Here is an 18,946-nt window from a genome sequence, read left to right as displayed (position 1 = left end):
AGTGTTGCAGTCCATGTAAAAGGTACATTCTAAGTCTAGGTATAGTCTTGGTAGTGAAAAACCCCTAGAATTTGTCCTTCAAAAGGGAGAATTGTCCCATGATCCCAAAGGCAGTTAACAGAAGCTTAGAAACATGAATATTGAACAGAGAATAGCTTGCAAGTAATATAGTGAGTGTACTGAAAAGTGCAGAATATCTTCGCTGCTCTGACTTCCACTCATTAATTTTTCCAACACCGTTTTGCTGGAGTGTAGGTTTCTTGCTCCTAAGTGCCTTGTCTAAAATTTGTACCCAAACACTACTTTTCTAGTGGTTACAATATTCATGATCAGTTTACATTTGCTTCCTACAGATACTCACTGGTTAATTATATTCCTTTTGATTCTTATTTTCTGATCTTCAGATGCACTTTTGTTATCCCCTTAAGGAAGGACACATGTTCCTGTTATCATTCTGGTAATCCTTCTCTGTACAGATCCAACTGAAGCTAACCTTATTTTGATAAAAAGTGACATGAATTACATTTAGTGTTCTATATGAGCCCTGGTGAATGGTCTCTTTCATCTGAGAAGCTATAATGGTTGGACTCAATGATCTTAAAGGTCTCTTCCAAATTAAACATTCTATGGTTCTATGATTCTAAGTTTCAAGGAGAGAAATTTTGATATGGGCCAGACATGAAAATACATTTTGTACATCAGCCCCCTAAGCATTTCCAGAAATATTAGGTTTTTGTGAAAGTAGCAGCACATTTGTGTCTGGACAAGTGCAGAGATTCTATGGACATATTTAATTCATGAGGACTTTCTCAAGGAGAGTTCAGAATTCATTGTTATCATTAGGCCCGATTTCTCTGAACAGGCTCCAGAAAGTTTTGTTTTGCTACACTTCTGAACATGAAGCAGACATTGGAAATTGTGTTTATAAATACAATAACAAAAATAATAAAAATTAAATGGGTTAAGTTGACAATTACAGGAATAAATATTTTTCTAAAGTGCCTCTAACCTGTACTATTTGTAAGTCAGCCTTCTAAGCACAAAAGCCTGCACTGACTACTGTAGAAGTCACCACATTTACTGTTTTCCTGTTTCAAACTACTACGCATCCTTGAGACACTATTTATTTTCTATACGTGTTCTCTCACAGCCTTGAGTTCTCATTTGGATTTAAATACTGGTAGCCAAGGACAATGGATGAAAAGTGGGCTATCACATCCAGTGACATTTTCTATCACATAAAATATCAAAAAGGTATCGTATTCAACCCTATGTATTAGCAGTAAAAGGGAGGGAAACATTATCACTCAAGAGCAGTTATCTGCTTTGGTATCTACAGGTGGGGATGATTATAAGTAGATGTTGTAACACTGTGGTGGGACTATATCATACTTCCAATATTCATTTGAACATCTCCAGGGTGATTGCATCTACTGTGGCACAGTGCCATCCTGTGGACCCTAAGGTTATCTAAGGCAACCACTCTGATAGAGCAGGCATGACAACTTAAAATGTTGAGTGATTTTTCATGTAAGGCATTAAACCAGATCTTGCTCAGTAACTGCTGATGCATTAGTTGAAAGCTCTTGGCTGAAACGTGTGTCTGTGCTTCTTCATGCAAGCATACACTTCATCCTGTGCCACTACTGACATTAAATTGCTGAAATGCCTGGAGCTTCTTCATAACAGCTTTTAAAAAATTCTTCCACATTTTATCAAGTCAACCGCTCCCAATGCCTCTGCTAAAAAACAGGCAAGATCCAACTTGTGCCAAAAGTCTATTTTTGATGGACAAGTATATTTTCAATGGTATTTGATCAAATTTACTTTGAGTGCTTGCATGTTAGTGCTCAGGATGTAAGGGCACAGATGTGGGACAGACAAGCTCAAGCAGTTGCTGTAGTTCATGAAGAGTTTTTTCTCACAACTAGTGCTAAATCTGACCATGAGAAATTGTAATCCTAAGGCAGATTCAGGAGGTCTGTCTTTCCCATCTTAAACTTTGTGATCCTTATTCACATGCCTTTGAAAGGATTTGGCTCCATAAAATTTCATTGTGTTGGAAGTATTGCATCTAGCTTTGACAAATTCATCTTGTTGGCATATTTCCTATCAAACACCTCTGTGGAGCATATCTTTTTCCCAGGAGGTTTGATGTACATCATTCATCCTTGCTTTTTTTTTTTCTTTCTTTTTTTTTTTTTTTTAATGGGCCTGGAAAAAGTGTTTCAGCAAGTTTTAGAAAGCTTTAAAATAGGTCTAGGAAAAGCAGGGGGAAAAAAATCTATTACCTTAAGAGTTCATTCAAAGGACTGGCTGGTATCAAGCATGTGAGTTGAACGCTCTGTGACCCCAACAGGATAAAGACAGTTTGTCTGATATATGCATGTGCAAATACAGTGCTACTCAATGCAAAAGTGTTGTGCTGAGTGTTGAATGAATGCTCTCTGGTGGCTATTTATGAAAGCAGAGTGTTAAAAGTGTTAATGTAATCAATAAAAAGGAAAAGGTCTGGGAGTAGTACTCAATCTAAGCAGTCAAAGCTTTTCAGAACATTGCCACTGAAATAAATATTTAGTAACTCTACACTGAGGGTGCTATTCTTTTGACAGGATGAGTTTCATGCCTCACAGCACAAAAGTTATGAGATTTCAGTCAGTAATCAAGAAATAACTCTATATTTTTCATAGCAAAAAGACACTGCTTCTTTTCCCCTGACATACCAACGATTAAATGAAACAGTTCTATCTCCTTATCCCCATCTCCACACTCTCTTTTGATTTTTGAGCAAAAAGAGCTCAAAAAGGGGGGAAAAGGGTCCAGAAAGAGAAGACTAAAAAGGTGAAACAAAACCAGAAAATACATGTTAACTACACTGTACCAGAGCTGAAGCTGATATATGAGTGTCAATGAATGCCACTACATGGCACTATTACATGGTTTGAATCTAAGGTTGAGGTGAACCTCCCTGAGAGCTCATGCTTAAGACCACAGATAATACACTGATAATGACTCATAAAAGTTAATTGGATATTTGGATTTCATAGTCCCAGTTCTAGTAGGAAAATGGACTACTTATTTTCACTACCACACAATAACTGCATCACTTACAACATGATTTTTTATACATTTGCTGTTAGAAACTTATATTATGAATTTACTTTTATACTAAACACAGTTCACTTTATCTAGTGCTTCCAGTTATAAGAGTGAAATGATGCAGAAGATTGTCTCAATAACAAAAAAAAAAAATTAAAATACAGCAGTTTTCATATGAGAAGCTGGAGATTTTGACAATTGAGGAGGGCAGATGAGGATTTTGGCAAGGTGTTTCTGCTACAATGAAGCAATAAAATACTTTAATAATGTTGCCTCTTATAATGCCTCCTGGCTCTGGAGTCCTAGAGGTGAGTGATGTTGCAAATGCATCTTGAAATGACTGCTTCCAAACCCACAACCTCTGGAAGACAATATCACATCCACTAAAGTGCATTTTTTCTTCTTTACTCTGAAGGACAACATTGCAAGGATGTATTTAATTGGTAAGAAGTTACCTCGGTGAGGTGAATACTTAGGATGATGCTGCTGCAAGGGTAGACTACACAGCAGAGAGAGGGTAGGGACAGAGAAATGTATACTGGTATGAAATAAATGCTTTAACATCAAGTAGCTCACAACTGGAATGTACTGTGAGAGAGTGAAGGCGTGAAAAATTGAGATCTAATGTCCTTGAACTTCTGCAGTCTGAATAGCCTGCTTCATGGAGATGGTGGCAGAATGCCTCAAAATAGAGCAGAGAGCATTTTCCTAAATGAAATGAAGAACTAACTGTAGAATTTCTAAAACATCAGCTACAACCATCAGGAAATTGGGCTGTTATTCATCTAAACTCAGCATATTTCAAGCATTTGAAATTCAGAAACAGCTTGAAGTGCCTTTTAATCTATTATTGTTTGGTGCCTAGGTAAACCAGAGAGGATACGTAAACGTAGGTGAAATTTTGATAACAGCATAACATTTTTTCACAAAACTAAAAAAAAAATAAGAAAAAAAGAAAAATTCTCAAGTAAGCACATTGGAAAATATTTCTATCAGTTGGATCCTGGAGTTGCCCAGCTGACAGTCAGAACTGGGTTCTAAAATCACTGTCACTGATGCAGCAGTTTTACTGCTTGCCAGAAGCACTTTCTAGTCTCTCCAATCAGCGTAATTAGATCAAGAGCAACCTCATATGCATTGTGCTGTTATCTTTTCCTGTAACCAAATATTCCTAAGGTAATAAAAGCATTGAAGTGTACCTGGTCTTAGCTAAAATCCCGCACACACACACACTGTAATGTAAGGTAATGAAGCTTCTAGCTTCATTAGTCAATGAATTCAGTACAATTCATGTACTTAACAATTTTTAATTGATTTTATGTTCTACGGATCTCCAAGGAAGATTCATACATCCTAGAAATTCTTAGTGGGATTTCATGCATGGTTGCCATTCTACAACAAACGTTAGATTGTATATTTTTTTCTTTCAATTGCCAAGGGAAACCTCTCAAAATTATTTCAAGATTCTTTGCTGTAGGTATTGCCTTAGGTCCCAGGAGAAGAAATTTTAGTGAAACATCCCAGTAGTGGAATTGATTATTTGTCTGTCTTGGTTTCTCAAAGTAAACAAAGACATCAATTTATTTGTTCCTACTTTTATGCTTCTTAAATCCTCACATGAATCCAAGCTGCTTTTGAGTGTATTGGACAGATGGTTCAACATGTCCAATAAGATTATCCTGGGATGATGATCCTTAGACATTTAGGTGATCAGAGGAGAGAGTGGTATCCACACAGCGTCTCATTCTCAGTGTTCAAAGGCATTCTTATGACTGATAATTGAATGAACATTATTTTAGCTGCCTTGTGTATGGGTTGTTTTATATGTGTTTTTGTTTTGTTGTATTTTTGGTTGATTTTGTTTGTTTGTTTTAGTTTTGTGGGGGTTTTTTCCTTTCTTTTTTTTTTTTTTTTAAGAAATATAATCCATTGTAGTAAAGGAGCGTATTACAGTATTCTGGTCGAATTACCTGCATTTTTACTTATTTATTTATTTTATTCTATTTATTCTATAATTACTACTTATGTGGTTCTTGTGACCATGAGGTATAATTACAAACATAGACAAATATCCCACCTTGTTTTATTTTTATAAATGATGGCAAAACATCTCAGTTAAATGAATAGTCCCCTATGGAATTATTTATATTGTAAGGTTATTTTCCAGTAGCTTAAAATATATTTTTGTATAGTTTATTTATTCCATGCAACTGATAGTTGCAAGAGAAAAATGTTCCTGCTTTCATGTTCCTGCTTTCATGTCCTTTTTTTTTTTTTTTTTTTTGGCTAAGCCTAAATATCACAGCTATCATATTGAGGTAAACACTGCAAAATATTATTTACAAGAAAGCAGTGCAAATTTCTACATACCTCTTCTGCACTGACACTTTTAAGGAAAAGAGAAAAATAAAAAGATTGTACAGGCTATGGTTAAATATCTAGGTAGCAATTACAAAAAAAGAAAATAATAGAAAAATGGAAAATAAGGAAAAATATAGTCAAGAAGAAAGCTTCAGAAAGCACTAAGTACTGCCCTCAGATTGTTCCCACTAAAATCAGTGCAAGGTTTGTCATTGACTTCACTGGAAACTGAGGGAGTTGAACACTGAGCAGCTTAGAAAACATGAATATAGGGTCAGAGCTGTTCTTTATCAGGCACAAAGTGTGGAGCTTGTTTATCTGGTGCTCAGCTTCAGATCTCATCCCTTTGCTGTGGGTTGGAAAGAGGATGTGAGGAAGAGGGCAAATGTCTTCTCTCCACAAAATTTTTGAAGTATTACCTGTTTTATATATTTTTCCTTTTTTTTTTTTTTTAATTATTTCCTGGAAGTGATTATAGTCATCTGTAATAAACGAACATAAAAACTGCATTAGGAAATCATGTAGCTGAGGTGAACTATGAAATTATAGAGCTAAAAGCAGATAACATACATTGTGCCCTCCAAATTCTACTACAAGTGATAGGGGGGCAACCTTGCTGTGTCATGCTATAGTTCATTGAGAAGTAGTTGTTTACAGGCCAAATATGTTTATTTTGGTTGGCTGTGCTAAAACCTTTCTGTAAGACTAGTCTCACGTTTAATACAGAATTCACACAGAGACACTTTTGTCTGAGTGAAATAAACTGGTATTTTGTAAGTGTAAAATAGAGTTTAGGTAGAGTTTAAAGAGAGCCCCAATTTTAAAAGTATGTATATTTCAAAGACTAAAACTCAGGAAGGTCAGAGGAACTTCTAATCCATTCATAGCTATGAAAAACTTCCAGCCACAACTTTCCAAGAATTTACAATTCAGGTTTGTTTATAAAAACCACAGAGCAAACCCCACATTTTAAATCCTTATTACAGTTTATAATGTGATACTGCTTTGCCAGGTGGCCTGCCTGCATGACTTACGTGTTTCTTTGTAGAACTAAGAGCAAGTTGGACCCTCTTAATTATATACATTACTTAATTATGTCTCAGTAAACATTTCAGAAGTTGACAGAATTATTCTGAATATAAATCTTTATAAGAGGATGGTAACATTTCTCCGTTTTCTAGTACTTAAATGCCATAGATTCATCACTACCCCTTCTTGTTGCTGTACTTTCTCCTCATCTGTTGTCTTAAAGCACTAAAAATTTCTTCTGAATTAGACTTACAGAATCATAGAATTCATTGGGCTGGAAGGGACCTTTAAACATCCTCTACTTCAACCCCCTTGAAGTAAGAAGGGACATTCCCAACTGGATCAGGTTGCTCAGAGGCCCATCAAACCTGAGCTTGAATGTCTTCAGGCATAGGAGCCACACCACATCCAAGGAAAACTTGGTTTGGAAGACACCTCTGAAGATCATCTAGTCCAACCCCCTTTGCAGTAAGCAGGGGTATCCTCAATCAGGTTGCCCAGAGCCCTGTCAAGCCTCACTTTGAACATATTCAGGGACTGGCTTCCAACCACCTCCCTGGGCAACCTGTCCCAGTGTTCCAATACCCTCATGGTACGACCTTGTCCTAGCATCCAACCTAAATCTACTCTTCTCTAGTTTGAAGCCATTGCCCCTTGTCCTGTCACCACAGGCCTTTGTAAAGAGTCTCTCTCCATCCTTCTTGTGGGCCCCCTTCAGGTACTGGAAGGCTGCTATTAGGTGTCCCTGGAGCTTCCTCTTCTCTAGGCTGAACAACCCCAGCTCCCTCAGCCTGTCTTCAGAGGTACTCCAGCACCCTAAAAATTTTCATGGCCCTTCTCTGGACCTGCTCCATCAGGTCTATGTCCTTCCTGTATTGAGGGTTCCAGACCTGGACACAGTACTCCAGGTGAGGTCTGACTAAAGCAGAGTGACACATCTTTTGATGCAGCCCAGGATGTGATTTGTCTTCTGGGCTGCAAGCTTACACTGTCTGCTCGTGTCCAGCTTCTCATCCATCAGCACTTCCAAGTCCTTTTCTGCAAGGCTACTTTCTATCACCTCATTCCCCAGTCTGTATTGATAGTGAGGATTCTTCCAGCCTAGGTGCAGAACCCTACACTTGCTCTTGTTGAGCCTCATGAGGTTCACCTGGGCTCACCTCTCCAGCCTGCGGGCCCCATTCATGTACTGGAAGGCATCTAATAGGGGCTCTCTGGAGCCTTCTTTTCTCTGGGCTGAACAACCACAACTCTCTCAGCCTGTCCTCACAGGAGAGGTGCTCCAGCCTTCTGATTATTTTTGTGGTCCTCCTTCTTGTGTTGAGGGCTCCAGAACTGGACACAGTACTGTGGGTGAGCAGACAGAATCACCTCTCAGGCTTCTGACCACGCTTCTTTCAATGCAGCCCAGTATGCAATTGGCATTTTGGGCTGCAAGTGTACATTGCTGGCTCATGTCCAGCTTTTTGTCCATCAGTACCCTTCAATTCCTTCTCCTTTTCTATTACACCATCCCCCAGCCTATATAGTTAACAAGGATTGTCCTGACACAGGTACCTCATTGAATGTCATGAGGTTTACCTGGGCCACTTCTCCAGCTTCTCCAGGTCCTTCTGCCTGACTTCCCATCCCTCTGGCATATCAGCCACTCCAGTCAGTTTGGTATGATCTACAAACTTCCTAAGGGTGCACTCAGTCTTACTGCCTACATCACTGACAAAGGTAATCAGACAACCAGAGAATTGTCAGGATTGGAAAGGATCTCAAGGATCATCTTGTTCCAACCCCTCTACCATGGGCAGGGACACCTCACACTAGGTCAGGTTGCTCACAGCCACATCCAGCCTGGCCTTAAAAACTTCCAGGGATGGGGATTTTACCACCTCCCTGGGCAACCTGTTCCAGTGTCTCACCACCCTCATGGCGAAGAACTTCTTCCTAACATCCAATCTGAATCTACCCATTTCTAGTGTTGCTCCATCCCCCCCAGTCCTATCACTACCTGACACCCTAAAATGTCCCTCCCCAGCTTTCTTGTAGCCCTCTTCAGATACTGGAAGGCCACAAGAAGGTCTTCTCGGAGCCTTGACATATCTGGACCTGTCTGGGTTTTTGCTGTGCCCGTTTGGCCCTACCACCACACTCTCATGCCCAGTTCACAGTCTGGAGCTTTCCCTTGGCTCAGAGAGGGCTAGGGAGTGTCTCTCTCTTGTGTGCTCTGTCGCTGGGCTATAGCCTTTCTGTGGCTCTTCTGGGATTCAGTTCTCTTGGAGTTTTCTGCTTTCTGCCTTGGTCCAGGTGGAAGGCCTGTGTGTAGTTGTTGCCTGTTAGGACAAGTTCTTCAGCTGCTACTCAGGCAGCATTTGGGTCTTGTCTGTTCTTGTCTGTAAGAACAAGGCCCAGGTGTAGCTGGTCTGCTAGTGCAAGCCCTTCAGCTGCTACTCAGGCAGCATCTGGCTCTGGTTGCTGTTTGGGTCAGAACAAGGCAAGCTGCCTAAATTCTCATATGGTTTAAGTACTGTCCCAATTAATGCCCTTTGATAACAGAGAAACCTGATGACTGGACCTTTAGGATGGATCATATCCAAACATGTCCAGGGGCACACACAGTTCATAGATGTGTCACAAAGTTAGCTAAATGTGCTACATGTTTATCTGAACCATCTGGACCCCAAGAAGTGTCCAGGTTTGCACATTTAAAGGTGCTTAGCCCATTGTCTGGGCTAGGGCATGTTTTGGGGTCTGACCTTTCAGGACAGTGGTAAGCTCTTTTGAGGAGTGGTTTCCTGATTTTATATTACATGTTTTAATTATGTGAGTATTTTCCAAGTTTTCAATTTTTCCCTAGTCATCTTTATTTGTAGTGAATCTAATCTCAACATAAAGTCTCAAACAGGGATAATTTGTTTTTCCTTTTTCATACAAATTTCCTCCTTGCATATTCTTCAGACTATGCTCCACTGGGCTCTGAGAATAATAGCTGTAATTGTGCTCTGCTGGTAATGTAATCCACAAGTCTACTGCAAGGTGGCTTTATTTCAGGAGACAGTTTTCTCCCTTTGAATAAGACATAATAGGCATTGTGCAACAAACACCAGGTGACTCAAATTCACCGATACAGTATTTACCACTTCACAATTGCTGTTACTTTTATTGATATCAGTGTACTATCTTTTTTCTTTCATAAACATTGCTGAAGATGCTGGATGAATTTACAATCTCGAGTTGCCTTGGTCTTTCTTTCCTTGGTCCTCACCCATCAGTCAGTTAGATCCTTTGCTTTTATCTGAAATGAGCAAATTAACTCTCTAGCTGAGAGAAATTAACTCTGACTGAAGACTGTAAACTACGATCTGTACCAAACAAGGAGTATGAACACAGCCATTCAGATGGCTTCATCTGGAGACCAGCACTTACTGCCTGCTGTGGTGATCATGCTACTATTGATGAGCCAATATACACACCTCCATTGAGCCACGTTTTGTTTTCAGGACTCCTCTAACGCTGCTGGATAAGGCAACGATTGTTTTTCAGAAGCGTGTTCTGAGCTCTCTCGTTAATCCATTAAACCATTGTAACACCAGACTGGCTATTTATCACACCATTCCACACTGTCATGCCCCAGATTTCTTAGCGGTGCTGAAAGATATTATGTGAGCCCAAGCATCACCTTGACTTTCTGTATCAGAAACCAGATTTTTAAAAGATATATTTGCTGGGAAAAAAAGCAAGCAAACAACCACAAAACAAACAAACAACCACCCCCAAACCTGGCTATCATTAACACACTATAATTCTTTCAGTTTCTACTCATAACTCTACCCTGCCTCATTTTTCCTTTCTCTTTGTCTCATACTGGTCAGTTACAGGCCCCTTGGAGCACTTTGGATGCATGATTTTGCATCATCCTCAGATGTGAATAGTTTGAATATTTTCTGTTTAAAGGTCCCACAGACCTTTACAAAGAAAGAGATAAAGGACAGGTCATATTTTGAAGTTTCATATTATCTGATTTTTAAAATCTAAAATAAATGTAATATTAATGCCTGCTTAATGTACCATTCATTAATACAAATTAATTTGCATTATGCATTGATTTAATATTAATTATTGCCCCAGGAAGTAGTAGCCACTACTTCTGTGCCTAGAGATAGGCAATAATTAAATTTAATTAAAACTTAGCCCCACTATTTGACTTAAAGGATTTTCTGCACAAATTCTCTAAGATGTACCTCCGTGTAAGATACACATCCTGTAAAGATTCATAACTTCCAAGATCAGCAAAAGGCTGGAAAACCTACTCTGGTTTCTGCTAGGGTTGTTCCTAACTTCAGAAGAATGCCCAGTAATACAAAATTATCTCTTGTCTGTTCCCATAGAAGAGTGGAAGTAGGATGTTGAAACTCTTCTTATTTTCCTTTTAAAAAAATATTTACTCTGCAATTTTTTTTTTTTTTTGCTATGAATGGCTACAAAATGGAAAATACTTATGCTTTCTAGCAAAGGACTCTCTCTTCAACTACCTTAAAGGAGGTTGGAGCCAGGTGGCTTATCTCACCAGCAAGAACTAACAAAATGAGAGGAAGTAGCCTTAAGTTGTACCAGGGAAGGTTTAGACTGAATATTAGAAGATTCTTTACTGAAAGGATTGTTAAACACTGGCTCCCCAGGGAGGTGGTTGAATCACCATGCCTGGTGGTAGAGATGTGCTGCTGAGGAACATGGTTTAGCAATAGACTTGAAAAACTTAGAGAATGGTTGGTCTTGATGATCTTAGAGGCCTCTTCCCACCAAAATTATTTTTCAAGTGATGATCCCTGCTCTGTGTTATCAAGTCCTAATAATAACCTTTGTTGATAACTGTAAATTGCTATTTGAAATTTTATTTATTGTAATTTCTGTAAGATAAATTATGTATACTTTTACACAATGACCTCACAAAAGCAAAAGGGATCTTTTCCTCTGTATTTTTCCCTTGAGGAAAGTAAGTTAAATATATTTGTATATCTCACTTTTTCTTCCTAAGGATTTTGAGTGCTCTACTGAGCATCTGAAAATGAAGGATATTCTCCTGTGCACATGAGTTGAGTGAAATTAATTCCTGTGCAGCTGACCACTAAAAAACTGAGGCCTTTGTCAGTCTAGAAATTTGTTTTCAGAGGATGTATACTGGCTATTACAGCTATTTATAAAGAATTGCATCTTGTGTTTCTTATTTGAAGAAAAGTACTCTCAGTGGAAAAGAGACTAAAGTCTGCATCCACTGGTTTAGACCTAGGCATTTAAAATTACATGTTACATGCCTTCAACCTGAAAACTTCACATTTCTATCAATGAGGAAGTAATAATGTAGGAGCCTGGGGCAGGAGGAAAGATTGATTAATTCTTAATATTCCTTGTTATCAAAGATAGCCTTTTTTCTAGCATTTTTTCAGAACCAAAGCACAGCAAGACAAATGGTTATTCCTTAGTGAAATATTTCACTAGAAATGTTCCACAATGCATTTACTTTTCCATGCACACACACACACACACACACACACGTTTTATAGTTGCTAAGATTTCACTAGTGGCTTTTGTTAATGCTTTTTTTCCACAGTTGATGTTAGCAGTTTACTGGGATTTAACACAATGCAGTGTAATTGCTGACTCTGTAGGAGATGAAATACCATATAAGAAAATGGTAAAATGAGAAAAAAACAAGTGGTGTAATGGATTTTTTCCCTGCAAGTTTCTGTGGGAAATAGAGTGGCAAAGGACAAATACTTAGAAAAATGTGAGTTCAAAAGCTTTTCTTAATGCCATTTGCGTATAAATAGTTATGATTGCATCATACTTGTGCTCATCGCAAAACTCTGACATGTCAAAAACTGAAAGTCTCTTGGGGCTGGTCAAGACCAAGAAGGATCTCAGAAACAACCACAGGAAACAAAAAAATCTGTGTCCTTTTTTTTCCTCACTCTGTATATTTTTCTGTCCTGCCTGTACTCCTTTTTCCATGTCCTTCTGCACACACATTGTGCATCACTGCCAGCAGGTAACACTCCGCATGTCCCCATGCAAAACCTCTACTCCTCTGCCCACAAACACCTCGTGTCTAGTTAGTAGTTGCCACAGAAACAAGGATTCTTTGTCAACATAACAACTTGAATGACCACTGAAAGGTTTTTGGTTTTCCAAGAATCATCATAGTCTTCTCAGGTGCTTCATCCCCTACCAGTATTCCCATGAAATTGTGTAAAATAGTACTTCATTAGCATTTATTATATTTTCTGGAACCTTGAATGCTGACTGAACACAATCATGATCTCTGCTCTTGGGAGATTCCAGGCTGGTCTTATTAACTGTATTGCTATTATGACTTATAGCTGTGCATGTTCAGATTTCACCAGGATAAGAAAAGCATTGCTTTTCACAATTACTGGAGTGGCAATGGAAAAAAAGCTCTGAATTGTCAAGACACTGTAGTCATCTGGGCAATGGCCAATAATAATATCAACTTTCTAGTCCTTTTACTGTCATGATGATGAGTACTGATCACAGTGGTATTGAGGAGTACGCAAACAAGGAAAACCAAGTTATAATGAAGGGCTACAATTATACTTCATTTTATCTTTCAGTTTTCTTTGCATAGGGACTGAAAGATTTTTTTTTTTTAAGTCATCTTTTAAATGATGTTATTTTGGTCCATTTCATAATACATTTTAAAGCTTAAATCTCATCATTTTACTTCTTCTACTCTGTCATCCCATTGAAGCCATGCAGTATAAATCATGGACTAATGTGAAATGAACTAGTAAATTGGTACATAATAGGCAATTTCTTTGTATCTGCTGAAGTCTTTCACATGCGCTGATAAATACATTATACTGAATATTTGTAAGTGGCGTTTGAAGAATGCCAATTCAGAAATCTGTACTTCTTGAGAAGTTTAAACCCTTTGACATTCAGTGCTCTATGAAGATACATGAGTTTAGCCTCAGATTATTTTGTTTGTTTTGTATTTGGTTTCTGGTGATAAGGACATAGTTACTTGCAGCCATGGAAGTCATTTGAGGAAAGGTACTCCAGCTAAGCTCCACAGGAAATAATTTCTTTATGATGGCCTTGTGTCACTGCAAGTACAAAGCAGTCTTCACAGCTGAATGCTCTAGCCCCAGGGATTACTAATGATGAAAAGTAATAGCTTTTAAACTTCTAGCCACCTGAGCTGTGTGTCACACATATTTATTCCCTTTGTAATTTTTGATTTTTATTTATGTGGTATCTTTCAGGATGTTTTCTGTAAAGCAATATCACCTTGGTGTTAGGTTCATATGAATTTCAGGCACATCACAATCAGACATTGATAATGATGAATTACCTCCAGGAAGCTGAGGAACTCAGAAGTGTATATGGCAATCTAGAAAGCATTGGTCACTTTCTATTGCATTCGTGTTCAGTACATTCAGTAAAATGCTCTTTGGAAATACTTTGAGAAGCAGATCAATAAAACAATTCTATGAAGTTCTGCTTTGTTTCTATGCAGAGATATAGATTAAAATAATCACTTGGGTAGTGAGAAAAATCTCAGAAAATTATAAGCATAAAAAATACAAGGCATTAAATATAAGGTATATCTGTTGTGACCTTTAGTTTATTTCTCTCCTGTGGCAGATTTGTTACCTGATGTCCTGAGCCCTGGATGGCCTAGGTATAAAACAGTAAGTCATGAAGATGCCAATCACTATTACCTTTGAAAGTTTATGTATCACCTTACTTAGCTTTCAGAAAGTCAGTAGAAGTTTTATGGGTATCTCTGCTTTGTTTGATTAGGAAACCTAAGGATAATTATTAGTACAAAATTCTGTGAAAACCTGTGGCAGAGAACAGTCTCTCACCAGAAGTGTTTATGGTGCTCTGGGTCTTCTCCAGGATTTTTTTCCATCAAGCAAAGAAAATTTTTTTTTAATAGTACAGCCTTACACCCACAATAGTATTTAATAAAATAAATTTCAGCTGCCTGTGAGGATGAAGAGCATTAATATCCCTCAATATAACACTCTGAGCAGTAGGAAACAGAAATCACCTAAAGTCACTACTTGTAACTGGCTATTCAGGTACTATAAATCTCCTCATCATCATGTTATATGTGCTGAAGAGCAGATTATGAGGAACGACACAGTCTGTACTACACTCCTGTGACTTACAGGAGAGTGAGGAGGGCATCAGAGAAATTCTGCTTAGGGAGATCATAACTGACTGTAACATAGAATCACATAATTAACAAGGTTGGAAAAGACCTTCGAGATCACCAAGTCCAATGTATCACCCACCACCATCTAATCAACTAAACCATGGCACTAAATGCTTCATCCAGTCTTTTTTTAAACATTTCCAGGGATGGTGACTCCACCAGCTTCCTGAGCAGCCCATGGCCAATCACTTTTGCTGTGAAGAATTTCTTCCTAACATCCAGTCTAAAACTCCCCTGGTGCAGCTTGAGACTGTGTTCCCTCATTCTGCTGCTGGTTGCCTGGGAGAAGAGACCAACCCCCACCTGACTACAACCTCCCTTCAGGTAGCTGTAGACAGCAATAAAGTCTCCCCTGAGCCTCCTCTTCTCCAGACTATGATGCAGCTTCTAAGATATGTGGGAAATAAGGGCACATAACCCTCTCCCCTGCAATGCAATTTCTATAAGAGTTTTGTTTGCTTGGGCATGTGGGAACTAATAGTCACGGGGAACACACAACAAAAAGGACTCAAAAAGTGGGTGGCATGTAGATATGTACATGAAGGTTTGTGTGGGGCATCATACTTCACAGCTTTCCATTGCACGTTACTCCTGGAATGAAATACTGCCATGTGGACAAAACCAGGGTGGGGAATACGAGCAAAGTGTTGCACTGTAAGATAGCTACATTAAAGAAAAAATTACCTCATGTATTCACTTCTAAAGAAAAGCAAATTACCCATTTGCACTGACTTATTTTGTTCTTATGTTGCTATTTTTGAAATTTAGAGGCACAATATATTTTGTTTAATCTCTAGCTGGGAGTGGATGATTAGTCACAGGTGGACAATGGGCAAGCAAGTGCAAGAAAAACCTGTATATTAGCAAATGCAGAACTCAACAATGCAAAAAAGTGTGTAATATGATTGTATTTAAAGATTTTATTGAAGCATTTCATAGAATGGCTCATAAAATTTGACCTGAAAAAATTAATTCAGGTCAGTTCAAAAAAATATGAAGAGAAAATTACAAGAAGATCATTAAAAAGTGCCATGATAAACAGTTATGTACTAAGATGTTGGAAGGTTGTTATTGTGATATCAAAAGGATTAACAATTATTTCAGTTTTGTATTAATTGCCTGGAATAAAAACATGAAAATACATCTATTAAATTGATAAAAGAACCTGATTTAATGCCTGGTGTCACTCCCTCTGACATAACCCTATATAATAAAAATTTGGGGTTAGACCTGTGTGTCAGATGAGTATGCAAACCACCATTTAAGTATTTTACATACTAGTATGTTAGGGTTATCATCTTTTCTGAGGAAAAGTAAAGATCATTCTTATTATCCTGTTGGAGAATGTCATTATGGAAGACTAATCCTCTGTACATGACTGAAGTTTAGGGAACGGGAGTAGGTGACAGGCATGCTACATATTTCTTCTGCAGGTTGATGAGATGACAATGGGCAAAGCTGTAACTGTAAAAACATCTGCATGGTTCAGATCCACAAAATACTGAATGAAAAGGCCACATGGAATTCTTTTGTACACACCCACAAATACATGCACAGATTGTGTTTTGTGTGTTATGGTGACAGAGATCAAAGAGGTCAGTGAGAGATCTGCACATTTACAGTGCACTTGCTCTGAGTATTTCACTGGCTGATCCTGATATTCATCAAGATTTCTTTAGGTTTAGCTTTGCTTTACAGCCCTAAGAAGATTATTTACATCAGAAGAACCTTTTCTAGTGTGGCAGTTTGCTGTTAGCACCCATGAATAGATTGGTGTCTTGCCAAGATGGATTGGACCCGCAAACTTCCATCATGTTACAAAATCATGAGACAAGAACAAGGTCTGTGTTGCTGCCTTTTGCACGTGTAGTCTGCAGACTCTTGTCTTCCACCATTTCTTTTTCTCTTTCTGAACAAGGGCATGTAATCTTCCTGCTCATAGCAGATAGGAAATAGAGTGATCTTTGCAAAGCTAATGGCTGCTGAGAGCCATGTCTTTGTGTGGTTAACTCTGAGGGGACTATAAACAGGCAAGGTGATTCTTAAAGGTAGGGTAATTATTTTCTCCCAGCCTTCATCAAGGCTATGAGGCTCATATACACAAGGAGATACTTTATAATGTAGTAGTTGGATGTAGTGCCATACTTTGTCTTTTTTTGTCACTCCAAGGATCAAAGCTGCTTCTCTTCAATACCTCTTCTCTCCTGCTTCTGGGATTACACAATGTTCATCTATTGCAAACATCACTAGGCACTCCTAACTTCACAAAACCATAGACTGTGTTCCCTTACAAGATTCTGCTCTTTATTTTTTTATTTTAATGTCTTCATACAGCAGAACTTGGTGTGATAAAGAGTGTTGATTAGCCTTTCCAGTGGCTGGAGAATACTGTCCAAAGAAGGTAAACTATTTGACTTAGCACCATTCTTTCATCACACCTGTCTTCATGTTTATTTTCTTTCTGAAGCTACTTCTGTTTGTCAAGAACATGATTTTAATAGCAATTTACAGAGTGCCATCAATGAAGACTACCCTTCCATTTGTAACATTGATGTCTTGCCTTAGCTCCAACAAAAAAGCTAAAGATAAGCATATACTTCTAACAAAATTATAATCTTGTAGGATCACAAGTGAAAACAGAGCAGATACACTTTGCTGGCTTTCTTCATGAGTAAAATGAGAAGAAATCACCAGAGTTGAAAGGAGACAATTTTGGAAAGTTTTAAAATGTCCCCATGACTGCTTCTGTCTGAAAAAAAATTATTATACACTACTGCAGATTGTATGATTCCTCTCAGACTGAGACAGTTTAATTTTAGCTGGTGGGAATAGTGATGAAAAAAACAACCCACCTACTGGAACCAGCAGAGGCATTCAAAGGATGATGGAACATAAAATGGTACAGTATATATGGTCAGCTGGCTTGAATATAGTTTCATTATTTTGTGGTAATTAGTGTCACTTGCATGAAAGATCATCCTTAAAATATACTGATTTACTCAATGATGTTCTGCTTCAACTGTACCCTTAGGGACAGCTGTGAATAATAACAAAGGAAGAATGGGTTTGGGCTAGAATATTCATGCAGATGGATAGACAGCTGATTTACATGTGTATGTGATATATAGGTTAAGTTCTACTAATTAAAGAAGGAATTATTAAAAAAAAAAGAAAAAAAAAAGATGGTGAATCATTTCTAGTGTTACATGATTGACATCAAAACCTAGTCTCCCCACACTGCAGGGCAGCATATATTGTCTACTGGTGGGATCATTACCCTTTTAGTTCAATGTTTACTTCTCTTTTAATCTCAAATTTCTTATGTAACCCATTTCCTTAATCTAAGTTTTCCTTCTGTCCTTATTGCCACTAATTAGAAAGGGATCTGCACACTCAAGGATAATTCTACTGCAATACAGTTATTTCTCATCATCTGAGGAGCTGTCAGCACTGTTTCTTAAATTTCTTTCACCCACATAGTCAAGTTGTAGGAAATAATCATGGCCAGCAGCCTTCTCATTTTCATGCTGCAACAGGATAATAAAGGATCTTTACACCAGATTCTGTGCTGACCTGTCACAGAAGCTACTAATAAAGTGTGCAATTGAAAATGCTTCTAAGCAGCTGGGCAAGCAGCAAAGGAGATGGTTCACTGTTAGCCACAGCAGAGCCCTAATGCTATTTGTAGGACTGATCTATTTCTTTGTCTGCTCTTCAGTCCTTCATTGTATGAGACCATGTCAGTCGGCTGAGCTCCCAAGCAGATCCTGCACCTGCATTGGACGAAATTTACCTCCTGTTTCCTGTGCTATTCTTGTGATAACATTTACTTACATGCATAAGAGCTGTTTAAAATGTCTATATTTTTGTTTCATCCTTCATCAGGACTATGATGAAATGAGGTTTACAGAAAACTATACTAATTTTACATCATTTTTACAAATACAATTATGCATTGCAGTAGGTTTCCAGAAATTCAATATCCTGCCACATCACAAAGTTTCACCTAGACAATAATCCTATAAGCAAACACCTACAAGATCTTTCATCTCCCTGAGTCCTCCTCTGGGCCTGACAAAAGTGATGCCACATGTTATGATGATCTCCATCAGAAAATAGAAGCTATCCTGTTAATCCTTCCCAGCCATTTCCTACTGTTTGTTAATATTTTCCTGCCACTCATCTGTGGTGGACAAGAAGCTCACATAGAATAGTTAGTGC

The sequence above is a fragment of the Indicator indicator genome, chromosome Z (genome assembly GCF_027791375.1).
Source record: "Indicator indicator isolate 239-I01 chromosome Z, UM_Iind_1.1, whole genome shotgun sequence".
Classification (NCBI taxonomy): Eukaryota; Metazoa; Chordata; class Aves; order Piciformes; family Indicatoridae; genus Indicator; species Indicator indicator.
This window is presented reverse-complemented; position numbering follows the sequence as displayed.